Raw genomic sequence first — 21,477 nt, forward strand, 5'->3', positions numbered from 1 at the left:
AGAAAAGGTACAGGGAAGAAGCAGGATGTATACAAGGAGTGTATATGAATTGAACCTTTCTAATGGGCCCGGGGAGCTTCCAGAGGTCAAGTGCACTGTCCTGCTGACAGTAAATACTTGATTAAAAGAATCCTAGGCATTTGATTGCATTGCGTCTGTGTGCTGCTTAGCCTTCTAGAGTTAATGACATCTGTTCTGCATTGCATTATTTTGTTCTGTTTACCTAATAATTTTAAACAGAAAGGAAATGAAAGCACAGGACCAAGTGCCCTTTTCGTCTTGCTGGAGGGAGTGTACAATGCTAAAGCGTCTCATTTTTTTTTAGTATATCATCATATTCCAAATAGAGTTTTCTCCCTACATTTAAATTAACCTTCTAGTCTCAGTAGTTCAGTGGATTTTCTTATTGGTCTTTTGTTGTTCCTTTCCCTCGAACCTTTTGCCCGACAGATGAATATACAAGCAACATCAAAAGCTACAGGCTGATATACAAGTAAGAACAACAAAGGAAAATGCAAATTCGAATTAAATTCAGAGACTGTATTTGTTTTCTCTGCATACTTAATGCAGACTACTATTGTTGAAAACTGTCAGTAATAATGATTTAATTTTTAAAATTTGGTTCATCCATGAATCAAATACAAGGTGCTTTGTGTCTTCTTAAGCAATGATTATTTTTATGGCATTCATCGTAGTGTTTTTTAATATTTGTAAATAATATTATGTTTATATTCAATATCATAATGTTGAATTTAATAACATTCCATATGATTTTGTGTTGGTTTCAGGTGTACAGCACAGTGATTAGACAATCATATACTTTACAAGTGGCACCCCCAATATTCCCATGACCAACCTGCCACCATATACAGTTATTGCAACACTATTGGCTCTGTTCCCTATGCTGTACTTTATATCCCCCTGATTATTTTGTATCTGCCAATTTGTACTTTTTATCTCTTCCCCTTTTTCACCCAGTTCCCCCATGCCCCTCCCCTCTGCAACTACCAGCCAGCTCTCTGGATCTAGGAGTCTGTTTCAATTTTGTTTATTTTGCTCTTTAAATTCCACATGTAAGTGAAATCATATGGTGTTTGTCTTCGTCTCTCGGACTTATTTCACTTAGCATAATGCCCTCTAGGTCCATCCATGCTGTCACAAATGGTAAGATTCATTTAATGCAATCAATTTTAAAATATGTTTTTTTTTAAACCAAGTTCTGCACTTTTCCTACACACAAACACGGTGGAGGTAGTTGGTGACCAAAACGTAGATAAATTCAGATCCTTATTTGGGCGAATAATTGGGTGATTGAAAGGAGAAGGGATTTCTAGCCACTACACAGATTTGTTTTATATCAATCCCTTAATTTAACTATATGAGAATTCATGCTCCTTTGCTTCAGAGCATCCTGGTGGATGAATCACATCTAATAAGAATGTCAAAAACCCATGATTTTGCCCATCCTTTCTGCTGCTACATATAAAGCCAGCTGATGCAAAGGAAAATATTTTATTAGGCACCTAATGTTTGTGCGTACCGCTGTCATTACTAATAAAACAGGGACATGAAAATTATGACTTTTAAAATTTTAGTTATAAGTTTAAAAAAATTAAATTAAAAAAATTTGTTTTAATTTTTGAAAGCATGTTATTTTAACACCATGCAAGTCACTTTGCCAGAGGAAGGCCTGTTTACGTGGAAACGGGAGTCCTGGTCCGGGACTCACCCAGACTTCCCTCGTCTAGGGGCAGGACTGAAATGGAAATATGTTTTCTGCATTAGCTTAAAATATTTGTTTAAGTAGCTGGCTATTTCAAAGGAGAAAATTCTAACCACCGAAGGTGTTTAGTTGATGTCATTCCCTTTATTTCAACGTAGGATGATTTATATAGCTCTAAAATGGAAAGAATAATAATACTTTAAAAAAGCTAAGAGCACTGCTGACATTAAAAAAAGTTAGTTGGGGCTGGGTGGCATGTCACCAGGCCATAATCACTCTCAGGCCCTGCCCCCTGCTTCCTGTGAATAACTGGAATAACTCTCCCCACCCCCCTCCGGTAGCTGTGAGTGTGGTCACGTCAGGGCTGCACTCCTCAGGCACACAGTGATAAAGCGTTGAAATAATTGGGATATGACAAAAGCATCGCCGAAAAGACTAAGCATCGGTACTGGGACTGAAAAATGAGGAGGGGGCCTAGTGGAGGTCAGTCTGGACAGCACGTTTGGAGGGTTGTTCGTAGTGACCTTGCACCGACTTCTTCAGCCCCGTGCCTGAACTTGGAGCCGACACAGCGGTTCTGCCTGCTGCAGATGACCCTCGGGGTGCTGGATTCGTTAGTGCGGGAGTGGAGCTTCCGGAGCAAAAGGGTTACCCTGCCCACCGCCCCCTTGCTCGTGCAGAACCCTTGTTTGTGTGTGAGCTGCCAGAACCCCTCTCTGACTTTTCTAGTAGGATATTGGTCATAATTCTTTCCACAAATATTCACTGATTGTGTGCTGGAGAAATATTCAGAGGCAAAACAGTGCTTCCTGCCTGCAAGAAGCTTACGACAGTGGGAATGGGGAACTTAATCAGATAAGTCTTTGTAAATGTGTCATTGCTTTTTAAAGGGATTATGAGACTGGGTAAGCAGGGCGAGGGCAAGGGAGCCAGGCTAAGGGGGCAGCCAAAGCTTCCTAAGGGGAATGAACTTGGAGTTGAAAATAAGAACGAAGCCTGTTTCTGAAGCCCACATTGAATCGATATTGGTGGTAGTAGAACATTACCGGAAGAGGCCAGGGGCAAGTGGAAAGAATCGGAGGGCGCTGGGAGTTTGTGTGCGACGGAATATTTTGAAAGGTGGACACCGTGAATAACAGGGAAGACTGTCAAAGCGTAAAACAAAGTCATGGGCGAGGTGCCCAACATTCCTTCCTTCCTTATTTGTAGAACTCAACCTACTTTAGCAAGTCCTTGGCGATTCAATGAAGTGATGGGTAGAAAGCACCTATCACAGTGGCGAGTGTGCCCGTTTTTTCAACCTAAAGTGTTGTTCACAAGGGTGGATTCAATGTACCATGTATGGCCCCCGTGGCTGCCCATAACAGTGCACTGTCCGGAGCAGGGCACTTTGGAGGGCTAACAGTCCCAGGATAAGAGCTGTAACCTGGAGAATGTGGCCCCCCTGCCTGTACGTGGCTGCCTAGCAGAGGTGATGCTGAAAAGCAAGCAGCAAAAATTTCACTCTGCAAACCAGGTATACGGCCAACCCCCCGGAAACCACTTTCATGACGGGGCCCAGCAGAGCACTGCGTGGGGACTGGGATGTACTGTGACCCTGAAACATGGATGATTTTTAAACACGGGGTGGGGCAAACGTAGGCTTACCGTGGTGAGTATGAAAAACAACGTATTCTTGTATCAATATTTATTAATTATTGTATTATTTCCCACATGAACAATGACAAAACTACCTACTTTTGCCCCACCTTGTATATGGATATTAGAAGAAAAATCTCATGGCTATTACTGTTTCCCCTTTCTTAGGAAAGCAATACCTGCACAAAGTTAAAAATAAATACTACAAAAGAATATAAAACAAAAAGTAATAACCTCCTACTTCATCCCAGTCCCGCTACCCAAGGGTAACCCCTGGTAAGTATTTCTTGAGTATCCATGCAAGGGTGTGTGTGTGTGTGTGTGTGTGTGTAGTGCCATATATGTTATAATACAGGTTATAGCATCTCTGTAGGTAGGAGAAATAACCATATTGGGAATGCACAGTTATTGCTGAGGGCACGTAACTTTCCTCAGAATCTTTCCCAATTTAAGGACGACTGTACCCAAAGGCCAGTTGTTTTCCTCTTCAGAACCTGAGCACCGTGGCCACCAGTGGGGGGGTGCAGGGTGAGGGGGGTGGCGTCCTTGTGCAGCCTGGGTCCATGACCCTGGGCTGCTACTCTCGGTCCCTTTTCACTGCTGACAGCAAAGGAGCCTCATTTCACGCCCCTGACCACGGGGAGCTCGTTCTGTGGCTGAAAGTCACCGCCACGTTGTCTCGGTTAACCCAGCTCACCCGCACCTGCGTGGACTTCCAGCTCATTTCAGTGAGACGCATCTATGTCAAGCAATTAGGACTCCTTCCAGGGACAGGCCGGGGGACTCTACGCTAGCTCCTGCTCACCCACCAGGCACACATGACTCTTCCCCTCTCCGCCGCCGCCTTTTCTGTTTCTAAATGTGAAGCAGGTACCGCAGCTGTGAATGCGAGAGACAGGCCAGTGCCCTGTGAAAACAAAAACAGTCGCCAGCACTTGGAAAACATTCTGGCGCCTGCCATCGTGCGCTTGTGAAACCGGGGACGATGAAGACATTTAGCCATTAACAACTTTATTTCAAAAGCAAACATATGTGCTTGCAATATGAGCCCGGGCTCGTGGAGAATTAATTGCTCAACAGTAGCCCGTTTCGGGCAGAGCGTGATCTGCGAGGGGCGCGTGCTGTGGAAGAAGTTCACGACAGACAGGACAGGTGGAGTGTTTTTCCACAGCTCCTGCCAAGGAGCCCGTGATCTGTTTTCTTCATTTTTCATTTTTTTTTTTAAATTTTATTTATCTTTAGAGGGGAAGGGAAGGAGAGAGGGAGAGAAACATCAATATATGGTTGCCTCTTGCGTGTCCCTTGCTGGGAACTGGCCTGCAACCCATGCATGTGCTCTGACTGGGAATCGAACCTCGATCCTTTGGTTCTCAGGTCCAAGCTCAATCCACTGAGCTACACCGGCCAGGGCAATGTTTTCTTAATTTTTCAATAAATGCAATGGCGTTTTGAGAGTTTGAGAAGGGGAAAGCCTGGTCTTCCGTGGTGTGGCTCACACAGGACTGCTAGTAGGGGAACTATCCTGGCTTTTCTTACTGGTAGCTCCTCCTCCTCCTTACTTTACTGGGGCTGCATTTTCCTTTCTCTGCGGAGCGTGCTGTGTCTCCTCTGTGCCTTGGGCAGGGAGCCTGGGCGGAAATGTTAGTGTGCCCCTGGTTGTACGCCCTGGGTTTTCAAGGAGAACAGAGTAATATAAAGCAAGCTGGCGACTCGGATAGGTCTCCCTCTTGTACGCCAGCAAACACAATTCCTCTTCCGGCATCGACGATAAGGCAAAACCTTGCCATTCCCTGACTCTTGAGAAATTCTGAAACTACAGGGACGACCAGATTCATTGAGACTCTAGAATTTATTAAGGGTGGGGTGGGGGAGAGGGATACCAAGCCTGGATTCTTTCCTGTCTAAATAAATTCTGCCTGGACGTATTCTTTACATTGGCACTCTTCAAATGGTGAAAGTAAAGCCTTTCCCTCCCCTCCTCTCCCTTCCTTTCTCTCTCTCTCTCTCTCTCTCTCTCTCTCTCTTTCATAGGAGGGGATTCTGAGACTCTCTCCTCCCAGGAGGTCCAGGACCCCCCACGTTCCCTCCTTCTCTCCCCTAGAGAAAACGATCTGATAATCCTAACCAGAGTCAGGAGCTGGGTGCCCTCATACTCTCACCAGAGCCATTGTTAGAAATTGCCTTATTTCCAAAACATCATTTATTATTGACAGCCTCTGTGACATGGTCCTTTGCTAAGGGGGCTGTGGATGGGGGCGGCGATGGATGAGTCCTAGCTGGGGCTGAGCCTGTGAAGAAGGAGAAGTCGCCACTTCGCACTCCTTCCAAGCTTACGGGTATTTCTACTGATGACTTCCTTGGCGCACTGAAAAGGCCGTCGGGCACGGAAATGTGTGTGAGCACATTCAGTCACCCACGTGGGCCCGAGGGGGAACAGGAAACCAGAAAAGACTCTCGACTGGCCGAGGCTCTCCTTCACGGCAGGGGCCTTCAGGAGAAAGCCATTTGGAAACTCTGGCTTAGGAATTCCCGTCAGCCTCAAACATTTCTTGAATTGGAAGGCTACTATTATGCCGGCCATCTGCGTGTTTCTGGTAAAAGATGCTGAGTTGAAAGTTACTGCAAAGATGTGAAGATGATTTACATTGCAAAACTGAAAGTGACCAAGTTGGGATAGTTATAAAGATTCACTGAAAACCCCCATCTTGTAGTTTCTCTAGAAATTAAGAAATACATCAACCTTCCCAGCCTACTACCTGCCTACTCACCTCCACAAAGAATGTTATCTACGTATTGTGTTGGCCAAAAAGTTCGTTTTCTTCCGTAAGATGGCTCTAGTGGTGCTTAGTTGTTGTTAACTCCATTCAAAACAATTCTGTTAGATTGTGTTGTGACAGCTGCCATATCAGCAGGCATTTCTAAAAAAACTTATCAAAATTGGTGAATTGTTGTGTAGCCATTTTAATATTGAAGGATGAAAGAAAATACATAACATTTTCAGCACATTATGCATCATTATTTCAAGAAAGGTAAAAACACAGCTGAAACACACAAAAAAGACTTGTGCAGTATGCAGAGAAGGTGCTGTGACTTATCAAATGTGTCAGGAGTGGTTTGTAAAGTTCTGTGCTGATGATTTCTCTCTGGACGATGCCCCATGGCCAGGTAGACCAGGTGAAGTTGATAGCAATCAAATAGAAACATTAATTGATACCAATCAACATTATACCACTTGGGAGATAGCCAACATACTCCAAGTATCCAAATCAATAAAGTTATTGGTGCAAATGAAAAATGTATCTTTTATTTTATAGAAAAAAAAACCGTGGACTTTTTGGCGAACTCAATAACTGGAAGCTTTTAGGAATGTCCTAAATTTTCCAGAATTTTCTCAGAAAAGACAGTATATCAAAGAACATCATGAAAAAAATAGAATGCTATTCCTAGGATTTCTCTAACTCAAAACTTCAAGTTCGGTATTTTGAAAGCTATTTAAAAGCAGAGTGCTATTTACAGATACTCGCTATGGTGTAGGGAATAGGATGAGAGGGGTAAGAATCGTTGTAGGGGCCCTCCGGGAGGCTCCTGGCATGTGAGCCGGGAACCCTGATTTGGGGTGGGGTTCCCCCTCCTGTGAGGGCTGGGGAGGGAAGTCAGCCTCTCCCTGCTCATTCTCCCTTTCCTGTCCCCAAGTAGCCACGTGAGCGGGCTCCTCACTTGCATTTGGTGACCCTGGCTTCTTCCTGGGCCCTCGGCATAGAACAAATGACAACACAAATCAGGGGCATAGGAATCAGATGATCAGAAAATCTAGGCCAGGAGAGGAGAGCTTGATTCTCCCCATTTAGAATGATACCTCTCATGTATGGGGAGCTTGTTACGTGCAGGGCCGCTCCCCACGTGTTCAGAGGGTGAACCATGTTCCCCTCAAATCCACGTGCTGAAGTCCTCACTGCGGGCACCTCCGATTGTGACTGTACTTGGTGACAGGGTCTTTAAGGAGGTGATTAAGCCAAAATCACCAGGGAACTGCAAGTCAAAACGGCAATGAGCTGCCCCCTCCCGTTTGTCAGGCTGACGATCCCCAAAAAGTCCATGAATAACAAGTGTGGGCGAGGGGGTGGAGAAAAGGGAATGCTCACGCACTATTGGTAAATTGTTAATTATGCGGCCACTATGGAAAACAGTATGGATCTTTCTCAGGACATTCAAAATAGAACTTCCGTATGTACTCAGAGTACCACTTCGGAGCATTTATCTGTAGAACACAGAAACACTACTAGCAAATGCTATATGCATCCCTGTGTTCGCTTCAGCATTATTTACAAGAGCCAAGCTATGGGAGCAACCTAGGTCTCCCCTGACCGCTGAACTGATAACGGAGAAGTGGTACCTACATACAATGAAATGCTACTTGGCACTAAAAAGGAGTGGGATCTTGCCCTCTGTGACAGCATGGATGGGCCGGAAGGATATTATGCTAAATAATATAAGTCAGACAGAGAAAGACAAATACCACATGACTTCACTTATATGTGGAATCTAAAATAAAACAAAGAAAATGAATTTAAAAAAATACCCAAAACAGAAACAGACCCCACGATACAGAGAACCAGCTGCTGGTTACCAAGGGGAGGGAAGACAGAAAGATGGATAAAAACGAGGTGAGAGGGGATTAAGGGAAAACACAGTCTCGTGTTCGGGTCCTGGCCTAGATGACCGGTGTCCTTATTCGAGAGACTAAGACAGACAACACTTACGTAGCCACAACCGGGCCAGGACACAGCTCTGTTGTCTACAGAACTCTAAGGTTTAAAAACAAATGAGAGAATGTTGTTTAAGCCCTCGGTCTGTGGTACTCTGTGACGGCAGCCCCAACACACTGCCACGACAGGTACTGAGCGGTCTACTCCACACCGCAGTCCGTCAAGGCAGAGGCTGGGATCTGTTTGCAAAGCAGCTGGGTCAGAGGGTTTGGGGCTCAGGGAGAGGCTGTGCCAACTTCAGGGGAGAGTGGACTGCCACGTCAGGGCCAGAGGGAAGAAGACAAAAGAAAAGGCAAGTTGCACAGAACAAAATACCCCAGAGGACTCCATCCTGAGACAGGCTCGGCCTTACTGGCTGTTGACAGGGCCCCTGCCCCCTCCCGCCCGCTCCCCGTCTACCTGTCCGACACCGTGGCCGGGCCGTTCTCGGAACTGACACATCCAATTTCCAAGAGCCCCACCCCACCTGCGTGCAGGCTTGTGGGGGAAATGGACCTGGAAACAGCAGAGAACTCCAATCTACCTTCATTAAGAGCCAGGGAAGAACCTTGAAGGGATGTCAGACCCTTGAGAAAACCTGGGAGGGTGGAGTATGGAAAGAATTCCTTTAGAGAAAACTAAGATATTTCTGAAAATGGAACAGACATATTTTTAAAAAAATAGAATTCTTGAAGAGAGTCTACAGGAGAGTATATTCATTCACAATGAATCCGGCTGTTACACATAAAAAAGGGGTGAAGGGGAAAGAGCTCTCGGACATTAACAATGTGGTCACACCCCCGCCCTCCCACCGAAGGGGAGCACGTGTGTGACACACGGCTAGGGACTTGGCCGGAGGTGACCGAGGCAGAGCTGAGGCCCAGTCGGCCCCCAGTTCTCGCAGGAGATGGGTTGTCCCCAGACCCCCGGGGGGTGCCTACAACCACGGACAGCACCGAGCCCTCTCTACACTGTGCTTTCTCCTGCACACGCGTGTTGGTACTTTCAAGCTGTAGCTCGAAAGGGCCCACCAGGTTTGGATGAGGATACAAGACAAACTCCCAGACCTAGACACCTGCTGGAGAATTCTCAGGACTCCGAGGACCAAGAGCAAATCCTAAAAGGTCCAGGAGAAGAGGAGTGACAGCTGCTCGGAAACTATACTTGCACCTTGTGACTAGATGTGTATTTTCCACGTGTGTAACGGTTTAAAGTAGCATTTTGGGTCGCTTCAGTGATTCAAGGAGCCAGAATCCTCCCCTCTGGTGGTTCTGACATCTGCCGCCCAGCTCTTCGACAGAGCGCGTGGAGAGGCCACAGGTGCCTGGTAAAAGCCTTGGCCCCTGGAAGACATGCGTTACTTCTGCTCTTCCTGCCTGGCCTACAGCAAAGGAGGCTGGGAAATGCAACCTGTCTGCGTGTCCTTGGAGGGAGAAGCAGCTTCTGTTGAATAACGAGCAGTTTCCATCACAGTATGACAGTCTAGACACAGTCTGCCATGCAACTGCTGAAAGGGAATGGCGGCGCTAAAAAATAATGGGGGCGTATTTTCAAATTCTTAAGAAAAGGGGATTTGAAGGGAAAATTGTATAGATAACTCCATTGTCAAATTAAGTGTAAGAGGAATAACTCAGAAAGTTTACACACCACTCAACCTACATGAAAAACCTTACTCTAAATCCACCGAATATATATATATATAATATATATATAAAATTCCAAGAAAAGAGATAACGTGGTTTCGAAGAAAGCATACAGTTGAGAATAACTCAGAAGTATCTAAAAGGAAGATTATAGCAGATATAGTGTACTAGACATTTGGTAACATCTTTTTAAAGATGAAACAATTTAGGATGATGCTCTGTATTTCATGCGTCCAATTCCTCTATTTAATTTTAGAGCCAAAACATCAACATTTTCACAGAATTATATGTGCTCTTTATTTTAGTTTAGATCAATCTATAGATAGAATGTTAAATAATCAAAATGCAAATACACAATGTAAGCATATAACTAATAAATCAGAAAGCAGAACTGACAAACTCAAGTCTTGACATTTTTATTGCGAGGCCAGTAGATTTTTCCTAAATTTCAGAAAATTTTAAAAAATATATATAAATCATGCTGAAATGTTGTAATAACCACGGACTGACTAGAAACTTCCATTCCTAATAGTCTGCAGAGAGCGGAATTAGCGGGCGGGGGGCCGAAGGGGCCAAAAGCTTTATTTTACAATCTGATGTGTTCCTGCACCACTAGCACAGAAGAAAACAATTTGCCTGCATGACTTCTCTAACAAACACCGCCCCCTCAAATTCATTCAATTCGAAAGTAATAACAACATTCCAAATGGCTGAAAAATAAAACTGGATGCAGACTCCTCTGAAAATCCTAATCATCTATTCACATCTCCATAATCAGTTCCCTAACCTCTAAACCCCATCGCAGCTAGGAAGTTAGTAGTGATTTACCTTCTCTTGCGGGTCTCCACTTCCAGAACACGGTCTTGATTTAAACCAAGCCTGGGTTCTCCCTCCCCAATTTGAAGTTCTTACGATGTCTACGTGATGGTGCTCTATTTAAAAACACAACAGTTCTAACTGTAACGAAGGGGAGGAATTGTTTTTATTTCTGGGTGGTGTCTCCTTCCATCGTTTCTGGTGGACTTTGTACTATGACCTGGATGGAGCTTATTGAGTTCTGGAGGAATCATCATATTCAAGGAAATGAGAGAACATGTCAGATATTTGTTTGTTTCCTTGGTCGCCGAGACCTCAAGAAAAGTCACTGGTCAGGAACTTGGAAAGAATGTTTCCTCAACTGAACAGGAGCATAAAAGCAGGTATCAGAAACAGCTGTGGAATCACGGACTGTGAGTTTCACAATATTAAATCTTCGGGGACTTTCAAGGGTATTAATAGCCTCTTTTCTGAGTCCTCAGTTTCTGTAGGATTTACGAATACGACTCTGAGTTTCTAGGTGTGCAAACTATACCCACATGCTATCTCGAATGATTTTCTTTCCTGCTTCCGAAAGCACATTTCTCTGAAATCCACCGATTTTTAATTTGAGATGATTTGGGACAGGTTCATTCTGAAGAATATCCTTGAATCAGGAACTGGGCTTGCTCGGCAAGGAGAAGCAGAAATGAAGTGTATATTTCAATGTTTCTCTACTTTAAAAGAACAAAATATTTTAAAGTACTAAGCATGTATCTTTTTCAAATTAGAGATTTATTTCCTAACATAACCTGCATCTGTTATTGGGTTTGAACTTTGGCAGTAAATTCTTTGTTTTTTCTGCCTTAAGGCAGAGAGAGAATGAGAGACAGAGAGAGAGAGAGAGAGGGGAAATCTTTGCCAGGTTGCTAATTAGCTTTGGTTCAGTCCCTTAAACATTCACCTTCTATATTTCATGCTTTCACAAATTCACATCTATCTTATTAGCAAGGATTAGCAAATTCACATCTATCTTATTAGCAAGGATTTACAGGTTTATATAGTTATCAGCACATAATTTTCTAGCACAATAAAACTGTAGTGATTAGTCATCTGGCTGTATAAATAATGATAAAGACTCCTATTTTTCAACAAAAAGTATTTAAGGATGGATACATTGCTTCTGTTAGAGTGGTCAGAGAGTCACGGTTTTACAATATTTTTTCTTTTTCTAACTGAATATAGACAAACTTTGCATTGTAAGTTTTGGTTTATTACATTTTAGATACCTTCTTATTTTGAACGTCTCCCAAAGAAAAACATGTAGCACTACACGGAAAATAAAAATCACACCCGGCCAGGGTGTTTCTCCGTGAGCCACCGTGAGACACACCGAAACTCGTGACCGGTCACCTTGCGCGAGGCTCTCGGCCATCCACTCAGTGCCTTTGTCTTTAGGACGGTTTTACTCGTGTGTTCCGGCTTTGGGAACTGCCAAACCAAACCTCCAAAAGCCAGTGGAAGGTTCTGAGTAGAAAGTTGCTTGTGAACTTACTCAGTTTCCTATTTTATCAGGATGGTGGGTTGTTGTTGGCGTGCGAGTTCTTGCAACATCTCTGAGGGTAAACTATTGTAAGGTCAGCTCTGCCACAGCCACAAACGTGCCTGCTTCTTATCAAAGCCAGTGTGTATTATACAGATTCATGGCATGGTGATCAAATATATACGTATATTCTCTTTTTGTTTCTTTTTCTCCAAAAAGAAAAGAAAACAATAATGTGTATAACAAGAAACTAGAAGTATTGGCATGTCTGTGATGTCATACATCTTATAAAGATTTTATACGCTATAAAGAATGGACCCAATGTAAGTTATGTCTAATAAAACTAGGGATTGATATTAGACAGAACAGGTGATCTGTTCATTTTATTATTTTAGTTAACATTCAAGGATATATAATTATGTCACAGAGGATCAATAAGAAAGTAATTCCAAGAAATAAAATAATTTAAAATTTTAATAGCATTTTCTAATCCTCACCTAAGGATAGGTTTATTGCTTTTTTCATTATTGTTAATTTTTTTAGAGAAAGAGGAAGGGAGAGAGAGAAAAACATTCATGTGAGAGAGAAATATTGACCAGCTGCCTCTCATAGGCACCCAGGCTGGGGGTCAAACCCATCACCTACATACATGCCCTAACCAGCAATCAAATCTGTGAACTTTTTGGTGTACAGGATGGCATTGCAACCAACTGAACCACCCGGCCAGTGCAAAAATCCACTAGCATGGAGTAAATGAATGCCTGCTATGTGTTGTTCACTCACTCGGGAGGGGTTTACTCAGTAAAGGCCTACCCTCCCCTCAGGTCCCTTCCCTCTCTGCCCCCGTGTCTAGCTCTCATGAATTCCGAGGCCCCGAGAAAAGCGCGCCACTCAGCTGCCCTGCTAAGGCGCACATTAACTGACCAGCACCCACTGTCCCCCTTCTCAGTCCACTTCCTCCCTCGTGCCCGAGTCCCCAGTCCCCAGTCCCCAAGACCACCCCCAGGCAGCACCGCAGAGGCCCTTATCCAGACCCGTGCCTGGAAGACACAGCGCTCCTCCGCGGGGCGGCTTGGGCTCCAGGTCCCCGATGGGTCCCGCCGCAGAGGTGCGCTGCAATGTAAGACGCTCTGAGCCGTATCCTGCCGCCACCCTCTGCTTCCTAGGGACAGGACGTCATGGCGCCCTGAAGGCCGTCCCCTCCTTCTGTGTCTCTGTCTCCTCCTTCCTGCACAGTGTTCCCCGATAGGTCTTCTGCAGCCCTCATCCTCTGTCGGGTGTCTACTTCGGAGGGGACCCTGACTCACACCAACCCTTTCCCGCATCCGCTTAAGGGCCTTGCTCCTCTTCTCTGCTCCATCTGCCCCTGCCTACCAGAAACTTCTCTCTGATGTGTCTTCCTTTCTTTCTGCTTTCTAGCTGCTTCTTATCCATATGCACCTCCTCACTCCCCAAGTCTCTCTTATTTAGGTCTGTTACTGTCTGTCCTGATAGATCCCGGATACTTAAACCTATAGCTCACACACAGTAGGTGCTCAGTAAGTATTTATTCAACAACTGAATGTCAGTTCTGAGAAAGACTACAAAATGTGGTTTTGAGATGCGGTTCTCTTCTGATAATGTAGATGCAAGCTGACTCTTATTGTTCCTGACATCTAGTGGTAAGAGGAAAAACTATCCTGAGACCCGAAGTGAATGCATTGGCTGGCGGACATCTCGACAACAGAAAATATCAAAAGGTCTACTCTTGGGGGCATGTACAACTTTTACAGGGTTAGTACACCTTTTAATGCAAAACAGGGTATGTGTTCACTAGTGAAAGCCCCTGGAAATCTACCGTGCAGGGCAGAAATCCAGTGCGAAAGGGTGATTAAGCCCTGCTGGGTGAATGAGTTAGCGAGCTGGCTGAATCTGATCATTTCAGAGATTCTCCAATCCTGACATCCCGTTTCACCCCCCTATGGAAATAAAACTATGGACTCTAGAACATACAAAGTCATAGGGCGGCCGCAACAGAACCTAGAATATGTACAGTGCCAGAGGTTTTAATGCCCACCTTCACAACAGCCAAACCGGAACTCACCAAGCATCTTAAACAAGGACCTTGTGAACTCTCTGTTCACACCATGCTCTCACCTTGGACAACCAGACAGCAAGACGAGAAAGAGCTGGGCAGCAGGGAAAACTCACTTTTATTACTTTTCTCCCTTCTATTATTGCATTCAGCCGATGCCCGTGAGTTCCAAGGATGCCTCGGGCCCCGGCCCGGGCTCTGGGGATGCGCCGAGGAGCAGGAGACAGGCAGTCCCCGCGCCTGGGAGCTGGCCTGTCTTCCTCTGGCCTCCCAAGTGCTCCAGTTCTGTGGGTTCTTTTTAGCGCGACACGACGTGCTGCCCGTGTAACGGGACAAAGCCTCCCCTTGGGAATGGTTATGATCTGTGAGCGCTTGGAGAGGCGCCAGGAAGCGGGCCTGCTTTCCTCTAAGGCACGCTTTATGAAGCAGCTACTCCGAGAGATGGAATAAAAAGTATTGGGTTTCCGGCATGGGCTGCATTGCCTGAAATGCATGGGTCAGGATACGAAAGTTGCAGAAGGCAGGTGAAGTCCTTCAACGCTAGAATCCCCGGAAGGGTTAGGTGGGGACAGGGAGTATCCCACTAGCCCTGAGATGACAAAATTAGGCATAAGGATGCTGGGAGCCCGAGACAAGCGAAGTGAAGGCAGGGAAGGCACACGAAAGACCATATTTAATTTCTTCTGCACACAGGTGGGGCGTGTCCCTGGACCCCTGTGAACTGCAGAAAGGGCCGACAGAGAGTGTAGATGCTTGATAATGCCTTCACTCGACTTTTAACAACTGCAACGCACTTCTAGTTTCTGATGCGGTGTGTGTCTGTGTGCGTGTGATTTGTTTTCCTCTCGGAGAACACATGCCTCTGATAAGGAAGTGGACCGAAGGCACATGGGCTTTGTGGACAGACAGATGTACAGGTATAAGCTTCCCCCTTCGTGTTTCATGGCCCTGGGCATGTTACTTCACCCTGCTGACCCCCGGTCTGCCTGTCTGTAAGATGAGTAACAGTAGTGCCTGCCTCGGTTCACTACTGCCCGCAACGGTGTGTGTGCAGGATATAACAGAACACACCCGTTTCCTCTCAGTCTACGGGGTGCTCTCTGGTTCCTGGAGATCCATGCCCTGACGCCCTGTGGCTTTTCCGCTTTATTCTCCATCCTGCCTAAAGAGGTGCTGCCTTCTTGTTTGTTTTGCACTAAGGTCGGAATGATTTTTTAAAATCACCTTCATTGTTTAGGGGAGCTTGCCCTGCTTACTCACAAGGCTGTCTGTCCTACGGCATCTGCCTACAGTGGGGAATGCATGCTGGCATTGATCAGGCTCCTCCTTTTTGCTCCAAGTATCCAAGTCAGGACAAAGTGTCTGCATTTGCAAGAGACACGTAACAGAATGCATGCCGATATATTTTTGAAAAGTTGTTTTGTAAACCGTAAACTGAGTGTTTTAGACTCTACTAAGGGGACAGTGCTTACCGTACGTGGATTTTCACCCCTGATTTGTCCAGGTGATCAAGGGCCATTCTGGGTACCCCCACCCACCCCCAGGGTCTGAGAGTACCTCGGCTGGAAGTCACTATGTAGCCCCTCTAACTGGCCAACACTTCAGCAGCATCACCTCCTTTACAAGAGCTTGTCACACCCCCACGCCTAGCCAGCACCCTGCTTTCCTTTCACAGGTTCGGGGGCTCCGCTGCCTGGGGATGCTGGAGAGTCTGGTCCAGAGACATTCTCTTTGGAGCCTTGCGGGACAGCCCCTTTCAGGCAGTTCTTGTGTCCATTGACGCGGACACAATGTTAGGGCCCGGGATGGCCTCAGGGAGCCTTACCAAATCCCCGTCGACGCCAAAGGCTAGGGTGGGACGCCCAGTTCTCCCTGGCATTGAGAAAGACCCAGGGGGTGGCTGACAGAGTTGGCGGGCACGAAGGGAACTCGCAGCCAAGGGGAGGTGGTGTTGGAGCGGGTTTGGTGTGGGCATGCGGCGGGGCAGCCAGATGTAAAGGCTGACATTTCGGAGAAGAAAAACAACAGTGGAGAACCAGACGAGACTGTGTGAACCGCAGCTGGAAGCTGTGTGGACCGTGACAAGATGACAACCAGATGGCCGTTCTGAGGCCCAGCGCCTCTGCGAGCTCACCAGCACTCGGGCGCCCCTCGGGGGAGGGGGAGGGGGAGAAAAATCTCAAACTGGCGGTGTTGTAACCCAAATTGAACTTACCTGGAATCAACGTAAATAATCGCCTCAACAGAGTGAAAAAGAAGTCCATGATCAAGATTCAATTTAGTAATAGAAAAAAAGTATTTTTAAAGCATGTATTTAGAGGGCATTCACTTCACTCGCAAATGTACACTTCACTTTCCAGAAGTTTCTCCTGCATTCCTCATGTCAGAGGTTCCCAGTGTTTTGTGAACACGCTAGAACTGTGGCCCATTAGGAGATGTTCTGGAGAAAGTATCCACTTCCCTGATTAATCATTTCAGGGAATTACCTGCTAAATATATGACAATTCTTGCAAAAATAAGACTTTTCTATTTATTTCAGCAAATACTTCCCCAAATCACTTTAATGCAACATATTTTATAATTTGTCCAATATCATTACACATCTTTGAAAAAAACTCACGTTTTGTAGAAAAGTTTGGCATCACTGTCCTGCCTCCAGTAACATATAATTTTCATTCCCGTCTCTTCAATTTAAAACAGTGTGTTTGTGGCTGATTTTTGCATCATTTTAAATTAACTGTTTCGGCAAGCATGTTTCGGTCTCCTGCCTCTCTAAGCATAATACCTACCATATCCTAAGCATTCAGTACAATTTATTTTCTAAATGTGTTTCCTCTATAATGTCTGAGTTTAAAATGCACATACAACTCAGAGGTAGCAGACTGAATTTTTGCATCGTGTCCCGGACTAGTCCTGGAGAAAAGAGGGTAGTCCTAGGGACCCAGAGCCTCCTAGCCTGCCTTTTGCCACCCAGCGAAGATCACGCTGTCATTTTAGGGAGAAAGAGTGGTGTGCAAGCTAGGGAGCCATTGGGCTAGTAACGCCAATCCCTTTATAAAAAAACGCTTTCATGTGAAGAGTATGAACAAGCTGTTAATTCTCTTGTTATAAAGTGGCATATTCCCAAATAAATAAGCAGGCTGAAAGACCGCCTTGATATCTGCACTCGGGGTGATATCTGAGGATTTGGAGACGCTCGGATGAAAGGAGCCCGCGCCAGACTAGATGTACACTGATGAATTCCACGGGGCGGTCCTTCCGTGAGAGAGCAGTATGATCAAAAAGCCACAGAGCTGCCCACTGAGCGACTGCGGAGGAAAAAGTGGAGCTTCATTAATACTTTAAAGGTGAACCTGCCTACTGCTGGCGACTTGCCCAGCGGGAGAGTCTGGCTTATGTAAATGGCTGCCTTCATTAAGGATACAGCAATATTTTGCAAATTATGGGAGGTCAAAGATAGTGATGGACTGGGTTTACCTATGAACTCTTTCATTAACACGCGGCGCTTTCGTGCCTGAGAATTGATCTGGCCACCAAGGAGGGCAGAGTCCAGAAGAAGGATGTTGTTACTGAAACTCCTGTTTGTACAAGATACCGGATGATAGTTACATATGCATTGTTTGACACAGAACTTTTAAATAGATGTTGTTGGTCTCATTTTATACACGAGCCCACTAGGCATGAGATGTATCACAGGGTGTTTCAAATCATGGGTCCTGAGACTACATGCCCTTGGCTTTCAATCAGTGCTGTGGTGTGATTAATAGCTCCGTGACTTGAAGCAAGTCACCGAGCCTCTCTATGCCTCTGCCTCATTCCTGAAATACAGGAAAGAGAGTGCCCACTTTGTAGATTAGCTGTGAGTTTAGCAGGCACTGACTGCGTGTTATTCATGTTGCAATAAATGATTTAGTCCATTCTGAATTGTTTAAAATATTGTTTTCTATATTGTAAAGTTACAAGCTACAAAATACAACAATTATGTGGTTCCAAAGTCTGTTAGAAAAGAGGAATGGGATCAAATAGAAATTGCAGGAAGTAAATAGGCATCGTTGGCCTCATACCTTTTTTGTTTTGTTGTGATATAATTGACATGAACATTGTAATAGTTTTAGGTGTACAGCATACTGATCTGATGTATGTATGTGCTACAAAATGATTACCATGATAGGTTTCGTTAGTATTTATCACCTCACATAGTTACAACTTTTTTCTTAGAGTGAGAACTTTTAAGATCCACTCCCTTAGCAAATTTCAAATACAATACAGTATTGGTAACCTTAAGTCATCATGCTGTACTATTAGTTGAGCTTCCCACACATGAAATACATCACATGGTGTTTAAGAGCTTGGGTCTGATTTTGAGCATAACAAAGATAGCATTTCAAATAGTGAGAGAATTTGGGAATCTCTCAATGACCCTGGGAAACTGATTTTAAGCACTGAATAAGAATGAACAGATATCTCTATCTCAAATGCAAGGTTGAAATAAATTCAAGATGGATGAGACCAATAATTAGCTCCAAGTTCTGCATTCCCCCAACCTCCTCTCTGCCAAGATAAAGACAGTATTTGCCAGTGTTCTTAGTTGATTGTAACACCCTCCAAGGCCCATGTTGAAATCCTGACCCCCGTGCCTAAAAATGTGACATTAGGGTCACTGAAGACATATTCTCTTGAGTACAATAAGATCCTTCAAATGAGCCCTAATCCAATTGGACTGGCGCCCAAACAAAAAGTGGAGCTTTTGGCACAGAGGCATGCGCACAGGGAGAGGAAGGTGAGGACAGAGATCCAGGGATGCCCCCACAGGCCGAGGGGTGCCAAGGATCACCAGCAAACCATCCGAGGTGGGAGGAGGGGCCTGCAGTGGATTACTGTCCCTTAGAGGAGCCTCAGAAGGAACCAGGTCTGCCACTGCCTTGATCTCGGACTTCCAGTTGCCAGACGGTGAGACGATACATCTCTGTTGCTGAAGCCACCAGAGTGTGGCACGTTGTTACAACAGCCCTGGCAAGTGAGTCCCAGCTCAAGTAACAGGAGTGAGGGTATCCCACATAACCACCAGATAGACTCCCCCCCCCAAAAAAAAATCTATGTATTCCCTTGTTCTCTTTCCTACCTCCCACAGACTGGAAAGTAGCTGGGTTACTGGTGAGCCAGTTTTGATTTGGGGGATAAGGAGGAAAAAATTGAAATGGAGAAGCAACAAGATGGAAAATATGCAGGCCCAAGGAAGGCTGCATATACCCAACTGCCTGGCTGGTGTAGCCCACTGGTCCACATCTGGAATACTGTGTGAGCAAGAACTAATTTCTCTCACTTACAGACACATATACTTTGGGCAACTTATTGCTATACCAGTGTATGTATTCCCTTGCTAATATAGTGGATTCAAAAAGATTCATGTGAAAGTAAAATCAAAAGAAATTTAAAGTTAGTGTTTAGATATCTGACTATACATATGTGAAACTTTAATGCTAAAAACCTATCAATAGGAAGACCTTTTAAACATAAAAGCAAAGTAAAAAACCTTGTAAGGCATGGTTTCTGCATTTGTTTACAGAGACATTTCAATATTCTGTGTATTAAAGCAAAAAAGCTAAGCCACAGAAAGATGGGGAAATGTTTTAAACGTACGGTACACAAACGTTAGTGCCTGCACAGTATGAAGTACTCAATCAGCAGAAAAGCAAATGCATTCCGTCCGTAGCCATATCAGTGTTGTTAATAACAGCAAAAATTACAGCTGACAAGTCCAACGGTCGGTTTCATAAGTCGGTTATGTATACGAATGCCAAAGTGAATTACAGCACATTTCTAGGGTGTAAAATTCATTTGAAAAAAAAAAACACATCTAATGCCATAGAGAGTATTTTTGATGTTCTAGTAAGCGAAGTGGCAATTTGTAAAGTAATAATGGTCATTCCCGCTGCTGACATTATTAATATCTTTAATAATGTTTTAGCCTTTGGTTTTCATACGCTCCAATGCTGTGATCAAAGGAGGAGAGTCTCACCACACACCCAGAAGGACGCCCAGTCATGCCGCTTTCAGCTGGAACGTCACGTTCACGAACGTTCCTGCTCACTCAGCACGCCGCTGCTCGCCCCTCCGAACTCTGCGCGTACACACCACATAGCAACACGTTGTTCTAATTTTTATATTAAGGGTAAAATTATGAACGTGTGGGAGGCCGCAGCCTTTCTCCTCCATCCTTTGTTACTGCTCATAACTGAATCTTTGAGAAACGCCCCGAGGAACCATCATCTACGTGAGCGGTCCCCAACCTTTTTGGCACCAGGGACCAGTTTTGTGGAAGACAATCTTTCCACTCCAGACTCGGGGGTGGTTTCAGGATGATTCAAGTGCATTCCGTTAAAGCTCCTCTCCTGCTGTGTGGCTGGTTTCTAATGGGCCCTGATGGTTCTAGTCCCAGGGTGGGGAAGTTGGGGACCCCTGACCTGCGTGATGCTCCTAAACATAGCGTGGAGAGTCCCTGCCTCCCCCTGGGCTGTCAGGACAACTGTGCCCCGAGGGAGGGACCCTCGTGCAATAAAATATTACGCTCCTGGTAACAAAGTAAGGCCGATCTGCTGTGCTGCTGACATGGAAAAGTTCCAACGTACACGCTCAACAGCAGAAAAAGGTGAAACATAACACACCCTCTGGATCCTCGCTTACAGGAGAAGGTGCGTGTGGCAGGTGTGTGCACTCACACACAAGCCCGAATACGGAGAACGTATTTCTGGGGTGGGGGGTGGGAGGCTGGAACTCGGATGAGGAAGTGTATTCTTCCCGTGTGTCCTTCTATTGAATTTCCCCCAAGTGTGAATAGCACTAAAACTAAAAATACATAAAACCAAGTAAACAACAGCCCGTTACCCATAATAAAAGGTCGCTGTGGAAGCTGGCAGGTAGGGAACTGAGAAAGGGCTCCCCCGGGTGGCGGGGGGAGGGAACAGCGGGTGAAATGCACAGAGATCCAGACGGAATGGCTGGGGTGGGAAGCGGCAGTTCCAGAATGAATACCGACATACTCGTCATCCTACATGTGCTAACGATGGCCAACGTTCACTGAGCACTCAGGATCTGCCGGGCCCTGTCCTGGATGTTGTCCATGGTACTAACTCATTTCATCTTCACAGTAACAGAAGATGGTTATTTTCAGTTGTTTTTTTCTTTTTTGGATGAGGCAACAATGCAGGAAGAGCTTTGCATTGCCCATGGTCACAGAGAGAGTAATTGGTGGAGCTGGCATTGGAACCTCGGTTTTCTGAGTCTAAACACACTTTTACTCACTACTCAGTTCTGCC

The sequence above is a fragment of the Phyllostomus discolor genome, chromosome 11 (genome assembly GCF_004126475.2).
Source record: "Phyllostomus discolor isolate MPI-MPIP mPhyDis1 chromosome 11, mPhyDis1.pri.v3, whole genome shotgun sequence".
Classification (NCBI taxonomy): Eukaryota; Metazoa; Chordata; class Mammalia; order Chiroptera; family Phyllostomidae; genus Phyllostomus; species Phyllostomus discolor.